This window comes from Dasypus novemcinctus, chromosome 23 (assembly GCF_030445035.2).
Source record: "Dasypus novemcinctus isolate mDasNov1 chromosome 23, mDasNov1.1.hap2, whole genome shotgun sequence".
Taxonomy (NCBI): domain Eukaryota; kingdom Metazoa; phylum Chordata; class Mammalia; order Cingulata; family Dasypodidae; genus Dasypus; species Dasypus novemcinctus.
In genome coordinates this window covers 62,916,614-62,937,718 of record NC_080695.1, presented here as the reverse complement: position 1 = coordinate 62,937,718, position 21,105 = coordinate 62,916,614, and the positions used below count along the sequence as shown (strand labels likewise).

Below are 21,105 nucleotides of genomic sequence, written 5' to 3'. Positions count from 1 at the left end.
CTGATCCGGCCCCAACCCCCACCACTCAATCCTTGGCGCCGGCCACCCTGTGGCAAGACAAAGAACGAGGCAGAAACTTGGAGACTTGGAGCCTGGCATAGTCAAGCTACTTGCCTCTCTGTGGCCCCATTTCCCAGCCCGAAGCCAGTTGAGGTGCAGGGAGGCAGGACAGGTGTAAAACGTCCAGCACAGTGCCTGCACCGGGAGATATGCGCTGAGGGCGGCGGCCGCTGCTTGCCCCCCCCTCCCCATGAGGCTTTTCCAGTCCTTGCCGAGGCCCCCTTTCTCCGAGTTCCTGTGCCGGAAGCTCCCCGGGTGGTGGAGGTCTCTGCTAGCCCGGCCCCCTTGGAATGAGGAGGAGGGGACACTTGGGTACTTTCCTGACGGGACTGTCACGCTTGGATGTCTGCCCCCCACCCCGGCCTCCTGAGCTACCTGTCCCCTCACCCGGCAGTGGAGGAGCCTGCAAACAGAAAGACCAGAGCAACCTCTCGCCACACAAGGGACAAAAATGTCAGGCAGAGGCAGGGCTGGGCCTTCTCTGCAGGAAGCCGGGAGAGCGGGTGGTGCTTGTTGCCCAATGGGCAGGACGCCCCTCGGGGCTCCGGCCTCCCCCTGTGCAATGGGAGCTCGGCTGCTCCCTCCCGCCCCGGCTGGGGAAGAGCACACGCTGGTCTCGCCCCCAAAAGCTGGCAGCCAGTTGGGTCTTCCCCACGAGAGAAGGTGACATCTGCCAGCCCCCACCCAAGACCTTCCCTCCACAGGGCCTTTGCACCTGCTGTTCCCCCTGCCAGGCGTGTCCTTCCCCCTCTGAGTTTCCCAGGGCTGAAAATATGAGACCTCCTTCCAGCTCAGGTCACCCCATCATGCAGTCCCTCTCGAGGGACCAGGATCCAGTCCACAGCCCAACAGGTTTTGCTCTCCTCCTAGAACTTTTCCCGATATCTGATCTCTGACTCTTGTTTTGTCTGGGGTTTGGCCATCTCTCCCACTCCCTGCTAGATGATGCTCTCCGGGGCTTCCCTATCCTGTTGGCTTGTGCATAGTGGGGGGCCCACCGGGGGCCCTGGACAAACACCTGGCGAGTGAGTGGGGAGACCACCAGCCCCGGGAAATGCACCATCCTACAGGTGAGGACATGGTGGCTTATGGCAATTGGGGGCCTGGGCTCCCCGCTCCCCTAGGCCCACCTGCTCTCCTCGCTCCACCCCCCTCTACCCCCTTGCCCGTCTACACACTGATCTGCCTTCTCCGAAGAGGCAGGGGGCGGGCAGTGGGGACGCAGTTGGGCCAGCGCTCCGGCCAGGGAGGCCTGGCCCGTGGAGGAAGAGCAGGGCGGCTCCTGGCCACCGGCCCGGGCAGCGGGTCAGCAGGCAGGGTGCCACCACTTACGGGAAATGCCCTGCTGAGGGGAAAAGGCTGCAGGCTGGAGGGCCGGGTCAGGAAGCCTTACACGTCATCGGGGACGCTTAGTTCCTCCAGGAGCCGCGTGCCGAGAGCTCGGCCAGGAAAGGCCACAGGGCAGCTGTCCTCTGCCCTCCGCCTGATTACCAATAACTAGTTCGTGTTCGGCAGCTTGTAAAGTGCGTCACGGTGCGCCCCGAGAGGCAGCCGAGTGTGGAAGCTGTGAGCGGAGTCCAGAGTCAGCTTGCCTGGGTTCAAGTCTCAACTCTACCCCTTCCCAGCTGCGTGACCTTGGACAAGCTACTAAACCGCTCTGAGCCTCAATTTCCTCACCTGTGAAATGAAGTTATTGGGCGCTCCTTTGGACGATTGTTGGGAGAAATAAACGAGTTAATAATATTATTCAGAACATTGAGTGCGCGTATTGTTTGCTAAATAAATGATGTTGGTCAGCCTTCCTCACGGCAGCAGGAAGTAAGCAAGGTGCATGGGTGGTACCCACTTTATAGACAAGGAAACTAAGGCTCAGAGAGGAGGTTTTTTTTTAATATAAAATTTTATTGAAGTGTATCCTTCCCACATGAACATAATCAGGAAGTGTATAGTAAAAGTGGTGAACTTACAAGACAAACTTGCAGATCACCCTACAGGGCTCCCATACGTCACCCCCCCACCACCACCTTGCATTGCTGTGAAACGTTTTTTACAGACTACGAAAGAGCGTCGTCAAAATACCACTGCTAACAACAGCCTACATCTTTCATTTGGTGTCTTTTTCAGAGGTTTCTAAGCAGGTGCACAGCCGCCCCAGGCCTGCTGCCTCCTGCTCACAGCTCTTCCCACCAACACTGCAGGGGGGGGGTGTGGTTTCTGCCAGGATCTTTTCTTTTTATTAGTAGGTAAACTTTATTTCAACTTCAAAAGATAAAATAATAGTCAAAGGGCAGCTTAACAAATTATAGAAGCATTACTTTAAAAAATTCTGTCCAGGCATGTTTATCTTATTTAATCCTAAAACAAACCCAGTTGTTTTTCCAATGTTTAGAAAAATAAATAAATGAACCCAGATCGGTTAGATGACATGACCAAGGTGTCCTTGTTAATGAAGAAAATAGAGGGGAAAAAAGCCTGATTATATTAGTATCAGGAAACTAAATCCCATATTCTCTTTTTACCTTTAGCATTGATATAGTCCCTTCTTTGCCTTTGCTAGAAAAAGGTTACAATATTACTATTAACTATAACCTATAGATTAGATTAGTTGTGTTTTTCTCACATATCACCATATTCTTAACACCTTGTAATAGAAGAACATTCCTGTATTTGTGTGTTTACCCACAATTTTATATACCACCAAAATAACTTCTTTACATAGTTCTTTGATTATCTTCTAGCTGTCTTTCAATTAAAATTAACCAACCCAGACTACCCTCTTTCAGCCACAATCCCATGTATAAATCAACAGTTAGTTATACTCCTTATAACGTGTTACCATCAACGCTATCCATGTCCCTGTATTTACAGTCAACCTTATGAACCATCCCATGTACATCCAGTATCAGCTCCCCTTCTCAGCCCACATTCTGTCTCATACTAACCCGTGGCTTAACGCCATGAGTTTACTCATCTTATTTTGTTCATATCAGTGAGAACTTTTTCAATATTCATGCTTTTGTGTCTGGCTTATTTCACTCAACATAGTATCCTCAGGTTTCCTCCATGTTGTCCTGTGCATCCCGAGTTCATTTCTTCTTCTAGGCGAGTAGCATTCCATTGCAGGTATATACCACATCTTGCTTACCCATTCATCGGTTGACGGGCACTTAGTTGCGTCCATCTTTCAGTAGTTGTAAATATGCTGCTGTGAACAGCAGAATGCAAATGTCTTTTCGTGTCCTTGCTTTCAGTTCTTCTGAGTATATTCCTGGGAGCATGATTGCCGGATCATGAGGGGCAGTTCTATATTTAGCTCCCGGAGGAAGTACTAAACAGTCTTCCACAGAGGTTGTACCCTTCTACTTTCCCTTCTGCCAAGCTCTTGACATCGGTTGCGAAGGGCTGGCTGAGGGCCAGATCCAATCTCCAAACACATTTGGTTGGGGCCTGCATAGTTTTTTTTAAAATGGAGTTTATGCATTAATTGGAGTTCGTGGAGTTAATTGTCAATATTTAAAAATCAGATGTCACTTTTAAAAAAATTCCCATTGCTGGTTTCTCTTGAGAAACTGGAAGCTCAGGTGGCACCAGGCCCGCGTCCCCTGGAGTGGATGGGAGCTGTGTGTGTCCGCATTTAGGTGGAGCTGGCGGGGTCCCGCTCACCGCACCCGGCAGCCGGTTTGCTCACTGACATGCTCCGCTGTCCCTGGTGAGTTTGCTGTCGCTGCCTAAAGCCCACTGTCTCGGCTGGACGCCCCAGAAGCAGACCCTGAGACAAGGATTTACGTGAACCTGGGGTATTAGGTGTTGGAAGTGGGGAGGGGGCCGCAAAGAGGTCACGCAGGGACGTGAGGCCAGGCAAAGTCCCACAGAAAGTAGCCGCGGCTCACACCGGGACTCTGGAGACCGCGTGTACACCCTCAGCACCTCCACCCGGGGTGCGGGAGCTGGGGTATTCATACTCCACCACCCATCAGTCACCCAAGCAGGCTCTGCGCACAAGCTGCGGGGCGGGTTCCAGCAGGCTGAAGGTCGCCCTCCAGGAAGAAATAGGTATAGGTGCGGCTGCTGAGAGGAAAAGCTCACCAGCGCCAGGGCACTGAAGATCAGTGTCCTTAGGTAACAGGCCACATTGGCGGCACAAGGGCTGGCCTCGAGCGGCTGGGGAGGGGAGTGGACAAAGCCCCTCTGCCCCCAGCCCACAGGTTCCCTGGCCAGAGTGGTACTCGAGGGATGTAGGACAGAACCCTCACACCTGTCAGCCTCAATTCCTTTTTGGAGGAGAGGAAGAGCCCCTGGGAGAAACAGGACTCATGAAATGGGGCATCTGGGTGCAGGAAGTGGTGCCAGCAGTGAGGACCCCTGGGAGGGAACGCAGGTCCAGACATTGTGAATTTGACTCTGCACCAAGGCCTGGGAGCAAGGAGGACTCTGGCAGTGGTGCCCAAATGGAACCCTGCTCTGGCCACAGCACCATGTGCTTGGGTGCGGACTTGCTGGGTCCCTGCTAACCTCATCGCACAAGGAGGGAGGCAGCACTGATGTCTGGGGAAGGTGCGGGCTTCTTCTCCAGGAAGGGCCTGGTGAACGGGTGGTAGATAGCAGCCTGGTCCTGCAGGACCTTCCGGGTTGGAGCTAGAAGCTCCGGCTTGGCTAGCAATACCACTGGCAACATCCACGCCCTGACCAGCTCCACAGATGGGGGCAGCAGAGAAAAGTCCCCAGCTGTAACCTCTGCTGCAGCAGATGCTCAAACCCTTGGCTCTGAAGGCACCAGCAGTTGAGGGTGACTGAGACCAGCAGAGGTGGGAGCGTGGGCCAAAGCTGGATGTGCTGGGGGTACCAGTGCCTATGGAATCCAACCTCATGGGGTGCTCCTCATAGAGCTGCTGGTGGCAAGCAACCCCCAGCCAAATGCCAGAGCAACCAGGAGCAGCAACCAAGGGCATGGCAATCCAGGCTCCTAGTGTCTGACAGCCTGGGTTCAAATCCCAGCTCTGCTACCATGCTGAGCATGATGAATTAGCCTAGGTGAGGCTGCTGTAACAAATAGACCCTGCATTTTCTGAGTCTTAACATAATGATATCTCTTGCTCACTTCATGATCCCAGGTTGGCGTCCAAGTTGTCAAGGCAGTCCTTTTCCATTTGGAAGAACCCAGGCTCTTTATGTCTTATGGTTTCACCATGACTTGGGACCCCTTTGTCCTCCATATCCAGAAAGTAGGGGAGGAAAGAGCACGGAAGAGATAGATCCCGTCCCTTAAAGGCCCTGGAGAGAACTTAATCACATGACTGCACCCAAATGCAAAGGAGGCTGGGGAGTGTGGTTCAGGTATGTGCTTGCCTATAATCCTACAATCCTATTTCTACAGAGGGAGAGCACAGATTTTGAGAGATACCTACCAGTGTCTTCCACCAGGTGAGTTAACATCTCTGGGATTCCATCTCCTCAACTCCAGAATGGGGATGGTAATAGTCCTTCCTCATATGAAGTGCTTAGATGAGAAGTACCCAGAGGAAAACCTTGACAAATAGGTATCCATTGCTATTGGATACCTGGAACTGCCTTCAAGGTCCTCAGATGTTATTTGGGGAGGAGAGCGATGGACCAGTCCAGACACATGAAGATTCAGAGCATTAACCAAAATGTGACCACACTTGGATTCTGTAGCAGTTTGATAGTATTTACGAATTCCGAAAGAGATATTGATTAGGTTTGTTAACTGGTCAGTTCCTCTGGGCAGGATACCCTCTGATTGATTGAAATCTAAAGGCTTTATGTTTATTTGATTAAATCAAGATTAAGACTTTGATTCTACCATCTCTTTAGAGTTGAGTCCCCACGCCCTTAGTCGGACGCTAAAATGGATGCTCAATAGAGACCAAAGTAGATACATGGAGAAGAACACAGAGGAGAGACAGCTCATTGGACATGGCAGAGGCCCCAGGAAGAGAGATGAGCCTGATAGTCTACAGCTGACCTTGTGAAGAGACCAGAGCAGCTGAGCCCGGAAATAAATGAGCCCCAGGGAGAGAGGTGAGCCTTATGCCAGCCCACAGCTACGAGCTGAAGAAACTGGGACCATGGAGCTTGAAGAAGAAGAGGAAGCATGAACCCTCGCAGATGCCGCCTGCCATCTTGCTTCAACACGTGCCCAATGACTTGGGTTCTTTAGGGCCTTGTAACTGTAAGCTTCTACCCCAAAAAATACCCTTTATAAAAGCCAGCAGATTTCTGGTACTTTGCATCAGCACCCCTTTGACTGACTAATACGGTTTCTGTCTCGGGAAACCCGGGCTCCCTGGTTACACGGCTCTGTCTGAACTCGATTCAACTTTATTCACATTCAGATATGTATACTGAGTCAGCCGCCACATCGTGGCTACAGAGAAGGCCACACTTCCTGCTCCCCAGAGCCCCGAGCAAGATGACCCACCAACCCCAGGGCTCGCTGGATATTGCTCAAGTACTTCAGAGTCTGAATGCTCATTTCTTGACCGCACTGGGTCAAACACCTCCAGGAAGAGCCGTCATAATTCCTTTTAGCTCCATTCACTTCTGGAAAAGCCCACCACGGCGGAGACCTCGAGCAAGGCCACACCCTGAACTTGACCGTAGCAGGCACGGCCGCTCCCGCCTGGGTCAGGGACCCCTCTCCCTGCCCCCTCGCCCGGCAGTGCTCAAAGGTCCTGGTGCCTCCACGGATTCTTCAAACCCCCGTCTGAAGCATCTGCTGCAGGGTTTCCACTGCATTTTCCAGATGAGGACACTGAGGTTTGGAGAGGGGCAGGACCGGCCTGGGGCCTTCCCAGCTCAGTCTCTCCCCTTGCCCCACCCCCCCATCGTCCTCCCTTCTGTCCACAGGTGAAGAGGCGGTTGTCAGACAGTCATTGGGATGGGGCCGCCTCCTGCTGCAGCTCTGCAAGGCCTCCAGGGGCCCGTGAGATCAAATCTCAGCTCCGTTCTGCATGAGAGGTCACCTAGGGACCCCCCTCTCCCCGCCCCCGGCCCGCTGCCATCCTGGCCGTTCTTGGAATGCAGTGTGCTTGCTCCTGCCTGGGGGCTTCACCCTCGCTGCCCGACCCGCCTGCGCCCCGCCACGAGGCTGCCTCTGGCACATGCTTCAGGTGGCAGCGCGGATGCCGCTTCCTGGAGCGGGCACAGCCCCTGCCGGCCAGCACCCTTGGCTCTCACCCTTCCCGTGCCGAACACCTGCAGCTCTTCACCTGGGGGCTTCCTCTGGCCTCCAGAAGCCCCTGGCTGGGCCCAAGCAGGTAAGGCCCCCAGGAGCTTTCCCCAACCGAGGACCACAGCAGGTGGCGTCTAAATACCCCAGGCCCGGGCCCCGCAGCTGCGCAGGGAGCTCCGAGGCCTGCTCTACGCAGCCTTCCATAGTTCCCAGGGGACTGAGCCCCAGCTGCCGACAGCAGTGACCTGCACACTGGGGCGGCCCCTAAATCCAATAACAGGTGTCCTTACAAGATGAGGAGAGGACACACAGAGACAGGGAAGAAGGCAAAGTGGAGGCGAGCCTGGAGCACGCACACCAGAGAACTCCTGGGTTGCCTGCAACCACCAGAAGCGAGCAGAGGGGCACGGGCAGATTCGCACTCAGAGCCATGAGAAGGAACCCGCCGTGCCAACACCTTGCTTTTGGACCTCTGGCCTCCAGAAGTGTGAGAGAGTCCACGCCTTGTGTTCGAAGCCATCCCATTCTTGGCATTTGTGACAGCAGCAATAGGACACTGAGGCACCATCTAAGTAGCTGCACCTCTTACTCTCCATAACTCTGTGCTGAGTCCTTACCCTGCCACCTGACAGTATCCAGGTGACGTGTGGTTACTGCCAGGCTCCCCACTAGAAAGTAAGTTCCCTGAAGACAGGGCGTCGGTCTTCTTTCCCCCACTCCATACCCCCAGCCCCAGCACAGTGCCTGGCTCATTACAGGCCCCCTAGGATGAATGAATGAGCGAATGAATGAATGAATGCTGAATGAGCCCAGCTCAGCGCTCCTCCTCCATTCCTCCTCAGTCCCAATCTAGAAGACAAATCCATCGCCAGCTCAGTGCCTGGGCTCTGCCTCCTTCTCTCTGAGCAGCACGAGGTCCACATCAGCCCTCTCCAGGGGACTTGCTGTGTTCAGGCCGCAGATCATCCTTGGGGTTCCCCTAGCCCTGGAGGGCCAGTCGGATCGGGCCAGCTGGGCCCCCCCTGGCTGCGTGACCTCCGCTTGCAGCACCTGCCTGCTGAGTGTCCGGCCCAGGGAGATGGACGCAGGGCTTGTGGCTTGGCGGGTGTGGGGTTGGAGGAGCCAGGGACAGCCCGCCACCTGCGCTCCACAGCTCAAGGCTCAAGGCATTCTGGAGACTCCACAGGCAACTGCACTTGTCCCCTCTGATGCCCTCGCCAGCCCACTCTGGGGCAGACCAGCCGGACTGATCTCTCTGCTGGCTGCCAGCAGGTACATTCACCGAACAAAAGAGAACCTGGAATAGGCTGGATCGTGGCTCCCGGGGTTGGCGGGTCCTAGTCCCTGCAAGCCGTCCATGTGACCTTGTTGCCGATGTGAGTAAGTCCAGGGTCTTGAGATAGGTCATCCAGGTCAGCCCTAGACACCATCACACGTGTCCTTCTAAGAGAGAGGCAGACAGATGCCACATGCGGTGGAGGAGGAGCAGAGCGTTAGGAGCCGCTGGCCTTGAAGATGGAGTGAGGCGGCCACAAGCCAAGGCAGGCGGGCAGCCACTGGAAGCTGGAGGAGGCAGGGACCAGAGCCTCCCAGAACCTCCTGAGGAGCTCGGTCCTGCCCACTGGCACTGCCTGCAGGCTCCCGGCCTCCAGGCTGCGAGAGGATAAATGTGTGTTGTTTGAAGCCGTTGTGGTCATTTGTTCCAGCAGCCCCAGGAAACTAATGTAAAGCTGTCCGGTTCCCTCTCCCCTATCTCTTGTAAGTCCCGCTTCTGCCTTTGGCCTGTGATGACAGCCCATGGACTCCCCCCATCGTGACAGGGGCCAACGAGAAGTCTCCGGAGGCTTGTTGCACGGGCATCCTGGCAGCTCTTAGCGGACAGCAGTGCCCTGGCGGTCCCGCTCGGGCTTTCCTGTGTCGTCTCGTGTTACCCGGCAGTGTCCAGAGTCCCAGGCGGGTGCCTGCTCTAGAATGGGGCACTCGTCCTAGCTTCATAGTGGAAGCCTCTGCGGAGGGTTTTCAAAAGGCCCAGCCCAGGGGCTCTGAGTAAATCAACAGAAGGTGCGGCCAAGGCAGCGGCACTTTTTAAAATTGTATATTCCCTCTTAAAAAAAAAATAAAATAAAAAGGCAAACTTTCTTCTTAGAGTAGTTTTAGGTTCACAGAAAAACTGCCCAGAAAATACAGAGTTTCCATACATTACCCCCAACCCCCCACACCCACCACCCACATACACACACACACACAGAGTTTGCCCTATTATTAGCCACTTGCGTTCTTGTGGTACCTTTGTTACAATTAATGAACCACTGTTGATACGTTATTAGTAACTAAAGTCCTGTTTACGTTAGGGGTCACTCTCTGTGTAATGCGTTTCTCTGAATTTTGACAAGGACTGTCACGTATCCACCATCATGGTGTTATATACGATAAATTCTTTACCCTAAAAGTGTCCTGTGCTCATTTTTAAAAGCTATCGTACAACTAGGCGGCGGACTTGGCCCAGTGGTTAGGGCGTCCGTCTACCACATGGGAGGTCTGCGGTTCAAACCCCGGGCCTCCTTGACCCATGTGGAGCTGGCCCATGCGCAGTGCTGATGCATGCAAGGAGTGCCCTGCCACGCAGGGGTGTCCCCCACGTAGGGGAGCCCCAAGCACAAGGAGTGCGCCCCGTAAGGAGACCTGCCCAGCGCAAAAGAAAGTGCAGCCTGCCCAGGAATGGTGCCGCACACACGGAGAGCTGACACAACATGGAGAGCTGACACAACAAGATGATGCAACAAAAAGAAACACAGATTCCCATGCCGCTGACAACAACAGAATCGGACAAAGAAGACGCAGCAAATAGACACAGAGAACAGACAGCCGGGGCGGGGGGGAGGAGATAAATTAATAAATAAATAAAAATCTTTAAAAAAATAAATAAAAATAAATAAAAGCTATCTTACTGATGCTAAAGTGCAGCCAGAGTTGAAAACCATTGGTTTAGGTGGTGGGGGTGGGAAGGACTGAGACAGGGTCCAAGTTGAAAAGTGACGCACCAGCCCCTTTGCCCAGGACTGAGGGGTTCGCGGGAGGCGGGACTTCCAGCGCTGACATCAGGACAGGCCCTGGCAAACCAGGCGGGCTTGGGCACCTTAAGTGGTCCCCAAGCCAACTGGACTCCGTTCCAGCCCCGTGCCCTCCCTGGTCACTTAAGATGCTCAAGACCCCTGAGCTTCCCCTGCTCCCAGGAGAGGCCCACAGGGGGTCTGCTCCAGGCCATGGATGTCAGAAAAGAGGGCAGGGCTTTAGGTGGGCTCCCTGGGGCGGGCAGGGGTCCTGGGTTTGGAAGCTGGTGTGGAGGAAGGATAGGCAGCTGCCCCTGCCCCAAGGCAGGTGCCCCCATAAGAGGGAGAGGCTTTCCCACGTGGTTGCGGGCACGGCCTGCTCATTGTGAGAGTCTGCTGGGTCGGGACTGGGCATGTTGCCCCCTCTGAAGCCCCTCCCGGGGCCTGGCACATAGTAGGTGCTCAGTAAACAGGCTGAATGGAGAAGGGCACGCGTCGGCCATTGCATTGATAACTGATCTTCACATCAGCTGGAGACAACCGGCCTTCATCCTCCAGCTCCACGTCCCTGGTGCCTGCCGCCGTGTCGGACACAAAGCAAAAGCTCCGCGTTTGTCACCTGAACAAGAGGAAAGCATTTGGCCTACTTTTCAAAGAGACGTCTTCCTCAGTCCAGCCTGTGGCCCGTGAACCCCCTGGAGTTTTGGGGGAGCTTCTCCTCATGCCACTCGGTTTCTGTGTTCATCCAGCCACAAGAATAAAATTAAATCCCCCTCTGTTCTATGAGGCAGACTTCTAGCTGACTCCAATATCTTCTCATATGAAGAGAGTTTTAGCTGGTTTGTGGTCCGCTTCGCTCAAGACGGGCTTTCTTGGCCTCCCCCTGCGGTTAGTGTGGTCATGTGACCAAGCTGGTGAAAGTGAATTGGGGTTATGACTCTCCCTCTGGTAGGAATGCAGTGCTGATGGTGGGAGACGGGGCTGCTCTTTTGGATCATGAGGTAGAAGTCATGAGGTTCTGGATGTCTCCTGCATGGACTGTTACATGAAAGAGAAATGCATTTCTCCCCTGGCCGGTTAGCCCCAGCCACACCTCTACCTTATCTCATGCACTGCATCACGCAAACACGGCGAGGTGGACATTCAGCCCCTGTGGGGTTGTGTTTGGGATGGTCTGACTTGAGCTGGGGGCTCTGTGACCTATGTTTGGTGCAGCACCTTAAGGAGAGAGGAGACATCTAGGCCCCAGAGAAGCAGAAACTGAGAGGCTCCTGGGACTGCCAAGCAGGGAGAGTGGCCATCGGCGTCAGATGCTGAAGCCATAGAAACTGCAGCTTCCAGGAGTCCTGGCCCGAAAGGCTCACGGGTGGACGCTCTGAAACGCCGGCCTGCTTTGTGGCCCTGCTGCTTCTCCCCAGCCCCTCAGTTCCCGGCCAGGAGCCCGACTCGCCTTACTTCTCATCCTCCTAGCATTCTGGAGGGCGAGGTGACGTCTCCCCTTTTCAGTGGAGGAAACTGAGGCCCAGAGAGGTCAAGCCATTGGACCAGGGTCCCAGATGTTAAGTGACCACAACGCCTGCTCCCTTGCCCCTGACTCAGGCTGCCTCAAAACCAGGGGGCACGGGTTGTGGAGCGGGGGCCCCTAGGGCTGCCGTTCCCAGGCCCTAGGAGTGCTCCTGGCCTCGGGCCCCGTATCCTCTCGGGGGAGTTCCAGAATGCACGGGGTGGCAAATGTTTACAGGAGTGCTGGAACCGTGGGACAAAGCTGGTCCGTCCGTACCTGAGGGGCAGCCTGGGGCCCTTGGCAGGCGGAGGGGACGGGCATTCCTGACGGGCACGAGGCTGACGTCAGCCTTTCCAGGGGTGCACTCAGAGCTGGAGATCATTCTCACCCAGGGTTTCTCAACCTCAGCACTCGTGACACTATGATGCCTACGCCCAGACTCGCCAAACGTCCCCTGGGGGGCAAAATTACCCCAGCTGAGATCACTGCCCTAGCCGCCCTCTCTGTGTGCTTTCCAGGCAGGGAAACTGAGGCCTGCAGGGGCAGGGCTTACCCACGGTTTCATAGTGCCTGGTACCGGGGTGCCCTGCCCACACCCTGGTCCAGCACGTGCCCAGTGACTCTTCCTGCGTCTCTCTCAGCCTGGGCAGGGCGGGGGCTGCAGGTGTCCCGGGAGGCACTGGAGCCCAAACACCCCACTCCCTCGCCCCGGGTGGGACTGGGCCTCAGTTGCCCATCCTCTGCTTTGGCCTCCTTTCCTGCCTCACATCCCTTCCCCACTAGCTCACAGGACTTTCCTGGGACCCGCCCCATATAACTACTTCCACCCACATCCCTGTGGCAGGGTCTGCTTCCGGGGACCCAAGGGTTGAGGCCCGTTGCGCCTCCATTTCCAGCCTTCGAGATTCCCTGCCCCAGCTGGTGGCCCGAGCAGCCACCAGTTCAGGCGTGTTTGCCTGGCAGCTGGGGGTTGCCAGGCAGCGTCCGGGCTGATTGGTCTGGGGTCCAGTCTCAGGCAGGGGCCTGCTGAACTATTTTAAACAGGTTTATCTTGTTTATTATATTATATATCCTGCCATAACCCACTGAATGTACTGGGGGAGAGTGTGAACTACAGGGTAAACTATTATCCACGTGGTGCAGCAGTGCCCCCAAATGTGTTCGCAGAGTGCGATGAGTGTGCCACAAGGATGGGGGAGGTTGTTGGTGTGGGAGGAGGGGGGTGGGGGGTAGGGGGTATACGGGAACCTCTTATGTTTTCAATAATGTAATCCTTTTTGTGATGTATGTATCTTCAAAAAAATATAATTTACAAAAATAATGGCAGTGGGGGGGTAGGGTGTGCTTTATATGGGAACCTCTTATTTTTTTTAATGTAACATTCTATGTGATCTATTAACTTTAATAAAAATTTTTAAAAAAAGGTTTATCAAGATAGAACGCCCATAGCATATGATCCATCCATTAAGGCGTACAAGTCAATGGCTTTTCGGATATTCAGAGTGGTGCACCCATGACCACAACCAATTTTAGAAGATTGCCATTATCCCAAGAGGAGGCCTGCACCCCTCACCCGTACCCCCACGCCCCCCACGCCCCACCCAGCCCAGGAGCACACGAGCCTACTTTCTGTCTCTGTGGATTCACTGTTCTGGACATTGCACGTCAGTGGGATCATACGGCGCGGGGCCTCTTGTGCCCGGCCTCTTTCACCTGGCAGCGTGTCTTCACGATTCGCCCATGTCGTAGCAGGGATCAGTGCTTCACCCCTTTGATACCTGAAGAATGTTTCACTATGTGGAGAGACCACACTTTGTTCATCCATTCGTTCATCCGCTGGTGGCCATTTGGGCTGTTTCTCCTTTTTGGCTCCTGTGAATAACGCTGCTCTGAACATTCGCCTAGTTTGTGTGTGAACATGTGATTTCATTTCTTTTGGGTAAACACCTAGGAGTGGAATTGTTGGGTCATACGGTAACTCTGTTTAACATTTTGAAGAAATGCCGAGAGATGCTCCAAAGCCTTACTTTTAAAAACAACAGCTTTCTGGAAGTATAAGGCTCGTGCAGAAAAGTGCAAAATCCAAAAGGTACCGCTTGACGCGTGTTCTCAAACTGAGCGTTCCCGCGCAAGAGCACCCACGCCAAGGACAGGGCGATTCCAGCCCCAGAACCCCCCGCGGGCCCCTCCCGGTCACTCCCGGCTCAAGGAGAAGAACCCCGTCCTGCCTTCTCACAGCACAGCTTCCTTTTGTCTCTAGTTTCAAATGTTCTCCGCCCGGTCAGGAGGCCGAGAGGCTCATGTCCATGAGCGTGACTCCACGCCCCGTCCAGCCCCATCCGCCCGAGTTGAAGGGCACCCTTGCCCCCACGCCCAGGTCTGAGCAATTCCTGGGCATTGTTTCTCAATTTCTTTCTATTTGTCATAGTGGGAAAAGCCAGGCAAGCTTCGAGAAGGGAGCAGGTCCCTGCCTCACCACCCAAAAGCCCCTTTTCCTGCTTCCAGGCAAGGAGCCCAGGGGACACACACAGCTGAAGAAATCACCCTCCCAGAGCTACCCGCTCCCAACCCCTGCGCCTTCCTCCCCCTGGGAGTCTTCGGGGATTTCCGGAGGTTGCAGAAGCAGGGAGACGTTGGCTAGAGTCCTCGGTTTCAGCTTTGGTTCCCGCACTCAACCTGAAACCAGAAGCTGGGGCTTGGGACCAGCTGCTGCGTCTCTTGGCTGGGACTCAGGGCACCGGTCATATCTTCAAGGCTGACATCTGAGTCCCGTGGCCCGATAGGGACTGCCAGTTTCCCAGGCTGCTAGGACAAAGTCCCGTGCACTGGCTGGCTTCCATGACAGAAACATCTCGTCTCAGTGTCCTGGCAGCTGGGAAGTGGAAATCAAGGTGGCGGCAAGAACGGCTCCCTCTGCAGCCTGCAGGGCAGGGTCTGCTCCCCGACTCTCTCCTGACTTTTGACCACGACGGCCCCCTCCACCTCGGTCGTCACATGGCATTCTCCCCTTCTTAGGACGACACCAATTTAACCAACCCCATCCGGGACAACCCTATTTCCAGAGAGGCTCACACGCACAGGACAGGGGTTAGGACTTGAACACACTGACATGGTTCAGCCCGGAACACTCCTCAACCAAAGGCCACGGTGCCTGGCAGATGGCCTCCCCACGCCTCACTTTGCAGGGGGAAGTGAAGGACCCCGGGTCCCCAGTGTGCAGAGCTACAAGGGGGAGGGTGCCCGGGTGCCCAAATTCAACCTTACGTGAATGAGAAGTCAACTTCTGGCACGTTAAACCATTGAACCCTTGGGGCTTGTTTGTCATGCAGCTAGTGGTACATACCCTGACTAACACATGTGGTGTCATTGACTTCCAGGAAGCCTGTGTGAGCGATTTCTGCCATGTGTGTCCATACTGGGACCTGCAGTCTCCAATGCAGAACTCTCTCTGCTCCTACGACTTCACCCTGCAAACACACACACACACACACACACACACACACACACACGCAGAGGCAGCTGTGTCCAATACAGACTCAGGGGGAGAATAACACATTTTGCTCTTAGCATCTTCCCATCTCATCCCTTTCTCCACCTGGAGGTCTGGGAAACTAGTGCCATCAACTAAGGGGTTGGGGAAGCAGACTTGGCCCAGTGGTTAGGGCGTCCGTCTACCACATGGGAGGTCTGCGGTTCAAACCCCAGGCCTCCCTGACCCGCGTGGAGCTGGCCCATGTGCAGTGCTGATGCGCGCAAGGAGTGCCATGCCACACAGGGGTGTCCCCCACGTAGGGGAGCCCCACATGGAAGGAGTGCACCCCGTAAGGAGAGCCACCCAGTGCGAAAGAAAGTGCAGCCTGCCCAGGAATGGTGCCACACACACGGAGAGCTGACACAAGATGACGCAACCAGAAGAAACACAGATTCCTGTGCCGCTGACAACAGAAGTGGACAAAAAGAAGAACACGCAGCAAATGGACGCAGAGACCAGACAATTGGGGCAGGGGGTGGGGAGGAAGGGGAAAGAAATAAATAAAAATAAATCTTTAAGAAAACAAAACAAAACAAAACTAAGGGGTTGACCCACTATGCTTCCGAGAGGCAAAGTTGTAATTTCTATGGGGAAGTTTCTCACAGTGGAAACTCAGGGAAATAATTTTTTTTTTTAAGATTTATTTATTTATTTAATTCCCCCCCTCCCCTGGTTGTCTGTTTTCTGTGTCTATTTGCTGCGTCTTGTTTCTTTGTCTGCTTCTGTTGTTGTCAGCGGCACGGGAAGTGTGGGCAGCGCCATTCCTGGGCAGGCTGCACTCTCTTTCTCGCTGGGCGGCTCTCCTTAGGGGACACCCCTACGCTGGGGACACCCCTGAGTGGCACAGCACTCCTTGCGTGCATCAGCACTGCGCATGGGCCAGCTCCACACGGGTCAAGGAGGCCTGCGGTTTGAACCGCGGACCTCCCATGTGGTAGACAGACGCCCTAACCACTGGGCCAAGTCCGTTTTCCCAGGAAATAATTTTTAACATGAGCTGCTTGCTCTCCCTTAAAGTCACTCCATCTGGGCCAGTGACAGTAACCACGCTCCACCTGGGACTCTTCTGGAGAGCTGTTAAAAACCAGAAATGTGCAACAGAGATTTTCCAAAAAACTTCCAAGACAGGGCTGCTAGATTAAGCAAATGAAAATACAGGATGAAAAAAATATATATATACAGGATGCATTTTTGCATGAGACACCCTTTATACTAAAAATCATTTGTTTTTTATCCGATACTCAAATTGAACCAGGCCTCTGGTGGCTTCCCTGCAGCCCTGGTCCCAGGTGAGTGAAACGTGTCCTGCGGCCTCTGAGGACACCTGCCCGGGCTTTGACGAGGGCTCTACCTGCTCCTGGGTGCAGAAGTTTACGAGTTGGTTTGTGCATGTCCCCCAAATAAAAACCAGGGGATCCACGGGGCCCCACCTCACTAAGGTGCTACAAAGAAGCACGGTCAAGCAACCAAAAGGGAGAGCGATTCCAGCCTGTCCTTGCATCTCCCAAAGGGCCTTCATTCCTGGAGATCCCACGCTCTCCCACAGCGCACTCCCTGCAGTGGGCTCCAGTGCGCTCCTGTCCACGCCTCTCCCTCCACAGAGGGGGCCCGTGGGTCAAGCAGCCTCCCCGGCCAGGGCGAGGGAGCCGAGAGGGAGCAGCGGCTACGAGGTGCCATCCTAAGCTGTGGTCCATGGAAACCAGCGGACGAGTAGAGAACACGAGGCCCGGCCCTGCTGGCCAAGCTGCCGTGGGCCTCTCAGTGGGCCCTGCTGGGGCACGGGGGCTGACCGGGCAGCCGCACGGCACGATGGAGGCGAAGGGGCAGACGTTCCCCGACTGGACAGGGGCCTCAGCCGCTGCTGCCTCAGGACGTCCTGGGGCTTGGATGAGGGCCCCCACCCGGCGGGGATCGCCATCAGCACCGAGAACCCCATCCTCTTCGCGGGCTCTGGCTTCCGCCAGCAGGTCATGAGGAAGGGTTGGAAAGGACAGGAGGCAAAGCCGAGGGACCTCCAGGACGCCACCGCCGCTGGCTCCTCCGCTTCTGCCCATGCAGCAGCCCTGGTGCTCTGTCCCCGGAGCTCGTGAAGGGCCGCCTGCAGACAAATGGAGACGTCGGGCAAGTGCGCCCAAAGCCCCAGCACCGTGTCGTCTGTCGGGAAGCACGTTCTCGAAAGGACGACCCCTTGGGCTTCTACCAGGGTCTCTCCAGCACTTTGCTTCAAGAAGTACCGGGCGGCTATGAATTCAGCCAATCACTTTTTTTTTTTGCATCAGGGAGATCAAAAGTTGCACTAGGGCTCAAGCCACTGGGCGTCTCCCTCCCACATGGGAGGTCCTGGGTTCAGTTCCCCGTGCCTCCCGAAAAGAAGACGAGGAGACAACGAACAGACACAGAGAGCAGACAGTGAGCACAAACAAGGTGGGGGTGGAGGATGGGCAGAAATAAATAAATCTTAAAAAAAAAAAGATGCGCTCAGCCCTGTGCCTTTGTGGAGTGGTGGAGTTGATGGATTTCCCTCTGACTGGCTGCATGTCCAGTGGGTTGTATCAAATCCAGAATGCAGTTTCTTTCCATGCCTGGCAAATAGGCAGGCTCTGTTGGAAGCTTTGTAAAGGAACAGCAGCCTTGTACAGTATCCTGGACCGAAGCCTACTACGATTTATGTGTTCCCTGCCAAGAGGGCGCTGGTTTTGGCCTGTGAGTAGAGCAGGAAGCCGATGCTAAGCCAGTTTGAAGCATGCTGAAGTGTCCTGGTGAACCAGCATCCATGGTCACGTGTGTGGGAACCACAGCTCATCTTAGGGGATGGGCAGCCGTTCTTTGGCCACATGGTGTAAGAAGGTCATTTTTGTCACCACGGAAGTCAGCCTCGTCCTTCCACCCTGCTCCAAAATCAGCAAGGTCTCTCTCAATAGACGGTGCCCTTGACAGCTGGTGCTGCTGGAAGCAAGCAGGCCAGCGATGCTGAGGAAGGCCGCCCTGCGTGGCCATCACCGTCGGCGGGTGCCAGACCTCCACTCTCCCTAAACGTCCTGTCTCTCGAGCAGCGACAGCCACAGTGACAGAAGCAGGGGGTTCACGGGAGCGAGTGCTGCGGTCACGTGGATGTGACACGTGGACATGCTGCAGGGGCCACGCAGCGTGGCGCTGGAGTGCTCAGGGCTGTAGGCTGGGCTGCCATCTGCTTCTCAAAAAAAACCCTGCTTTTTATTGTCCTTTCCTCTCTACACTCAAGCAGCCGGCAGCTACTGAGGGGCACTTCCTCCCAGCCGAGTGGATTAAAAGCAGAAAGCAGGCGGCTCCAAGGACACAGGGCAGGGCCCGTGGCCAGTCTTGGCCCGTTGTCAGCAGACCTGTCCCTCCCACGTCGTCTGTTAAAGGGTTAACTGGGCATCTTAAACGGAAATAATCCAGGTGCGTGGGAGTGAGCAGGAGAGGGGCATGAGTGGAAGGGGGTGAAGTCAGGAGAATTGTTTCCATTCCATTTGCTTAATTCATGTTTAATATTGGGATACATTTTGGACCATTTCAGATCTGTACTTCAGACAAAAATATGACCACTTGAACTATTGTGTTTAAGGGCATTTGAGTACCCTATCATTAAATTATGTACCTAAAAAAAGGGGGGGGGGTCCTTGGACCAGCATGACCACATCACCCGGGAGCTCGTGAGAGAATCTCAGGCCCCGCCCAGCCCCACTGAATTAGAATCTGCGCTGTACCGGGGCCCGCGGGCACTTTGTGGATAAATGCTGCTCTCAACTCTTTGAACCCGTGGGACTCAGCGGTGGCTGGATGTGGGAATCAGGGAGGTGCCTGGGATCCGCCCCCAGAGAGTTTGATGGAATTAGGAGGGGTGAAGTCCTGGCATTAGACCTTTGAAAACGCCCCAGGGGCTTTCACCTGGAGCCAGGCGCGGTGAGATCATGGAGCCGGGTGGGCGTCCCCCAGCCTCGGTGCCCTGGCTCGCCCTTCGCCGTGGGGCAGTCCCGCGCGTCGCAGGAGGTTTAGCAGCACCCCCGCCTCGAGGCACCTGGAGCCCCACCAGTCCCGCCTGTATTAGCCAGAAGCCTCTCCAGACATGGCCAGCTGGCCCCTGGAGGGACGAGATTGTCCCCAGTTGAAAACCACTGCGTAAGTCCTCTCCCGCCCCCTCTCCACGCACAGCCCAGTTCTCCTGCCTGCCCCCGGCCCCCTTGTCTCTTGGCTGAGCTGAGCTCCTACAGTGTTCACTTTTCTCTTCTTCGCCCAGTTCTTGGAGACTTTACAGCTGTGATTCTCAAAGTGTGTCCCCGGGACCCCCTGCATCAGTATCACCTGGGAACTTGTTAGGAATGCAGATGCTCAGGCCAGACCCCGGCCTGCTGACTCAGAAATCCTGGGCTTGGGGCCCAGCAATCTGCGCTTCCACAAGCCCTCCAGGGGATTCGGTGGCGCTCTGAAGGGCAAGAAGCTTATAAGAGAGACTAATCTTCCTTTCCATTTCAGAGATGCAGGAGCTGAGGTTTAGAGGGTAGCGTGACTTGCCCAGGGCCAGGAACGGGAAGCCAACTCCACCTGCCTCCGTCTCTTCCCATCCTTCTGCTTTCTGTGTAGGGCAAGAGAGAGGCTGGAGCAGAAGGCCCGGGCAGGCACCTGAGCTGGGGGGGACGCTGCACCCCCTTTCCTGCTGGGGTTCCCGGGAGCAGGCATCCAGGCTCCGTCTCTTCATCAGCATCCAGGAGCGGCGGGGAAGAGAGGAGGGGAAGGGAGGCGTGGAATGGGAGGAGGGAAAAGCAGACGGGAAAGGTCGGCACAAGAGTGGGAGGGCAAAGTGGGTAAGGAAGGAACGGGGCAGAGAAAGAGGAGGAAACCTGAGAGGTTTCGAGGAGGGACCCCCGCTGGGAGAGGCAAAGCTCTGGAACCGGGGAGAGCCAGGGTAAGAGATGGAGAGGGTCAGGTCAGGAGGCCGTCGTCTGAGAAAGGGAGAACTGAGAAAACCAGAAGGGAAGAGTGGCTCCGGCAGATGTCCTGAGACACTTTCCTGGAACTGGAGGGTACAGAGCCCTGCTGAACGGTGGTCCTGTCCGCCCTGGCTCGGATGAACGGTGTGGGAAGGCACCCTCGAGATGGCGGATGTGGCCGTCACGAGGGGGGAGAACCAGAAGTCAGGCTTAGCCCCTCCATGAGAGGCCTGTTGGTAGATACAATCGCAACCACCACCAGAAAAGGAGGGCAGACAGAGGTGGCGGGTGAGGCTGGCGTGCGTGGGCATGGGGCAGTGGGCATTGAGCCTAGCTGTAGGGGGCTTCCCCTTTATGAGGACCTTCCTTTCCACATTAAAAATGGTTCAATTGCCAACCCCATCTGGGGGCCGAATTTGCCCCCAGCCCTTTTGCCACCTCTGCAGCAGCGTGTTACTGATGGAAGAATGGTGGCCAAGAGCTGAGACTCATTCTCAGATGAAGGAGCTGGGTTTGGCTGGAGTGCGGGTGCTCTGTGTCCCTCACCCAGTCCAAGTTTGGAGAAGCAGAGTGGCGCACTTATCTGGAAAGGAGAACTCGCCGCTGAGGTTTCTCCGTCTTGGGAGGAAGTCCCATGGGGCGGGGGGAGGCAAACTTGTTTCGAAACACTTTCTCCCAAAATGTTTTGGATACTTAGAATTACCCCCAGATGATGTACAAAGGGCAGAGCCTGGGTTGGGGGCGGGAGAATTGCAAGGGCCGTGTCAGTCCAAGGTAGCGGCTCATCCGCACTCCGTCCCTGTCGGGGTCACCCTCAC

At 55.3% G+C, this 21,105-nt stretch overlaps 1 pseudogene; it reads left to right on the top strand.

The window, feature by feature from the left end:
* Positions 1 to 17,030: 17,030 nt before the first annotated feature.
* Positions 17,031 to 17,751, top strand: LOC111764706 (mitochondrial ornithine transporter 1 pseudogene; annotated as a pseudogene).
* The last annotated feature ends 3,354 nt before the right edge of the window (positions 17,752 to 21,105 follow it).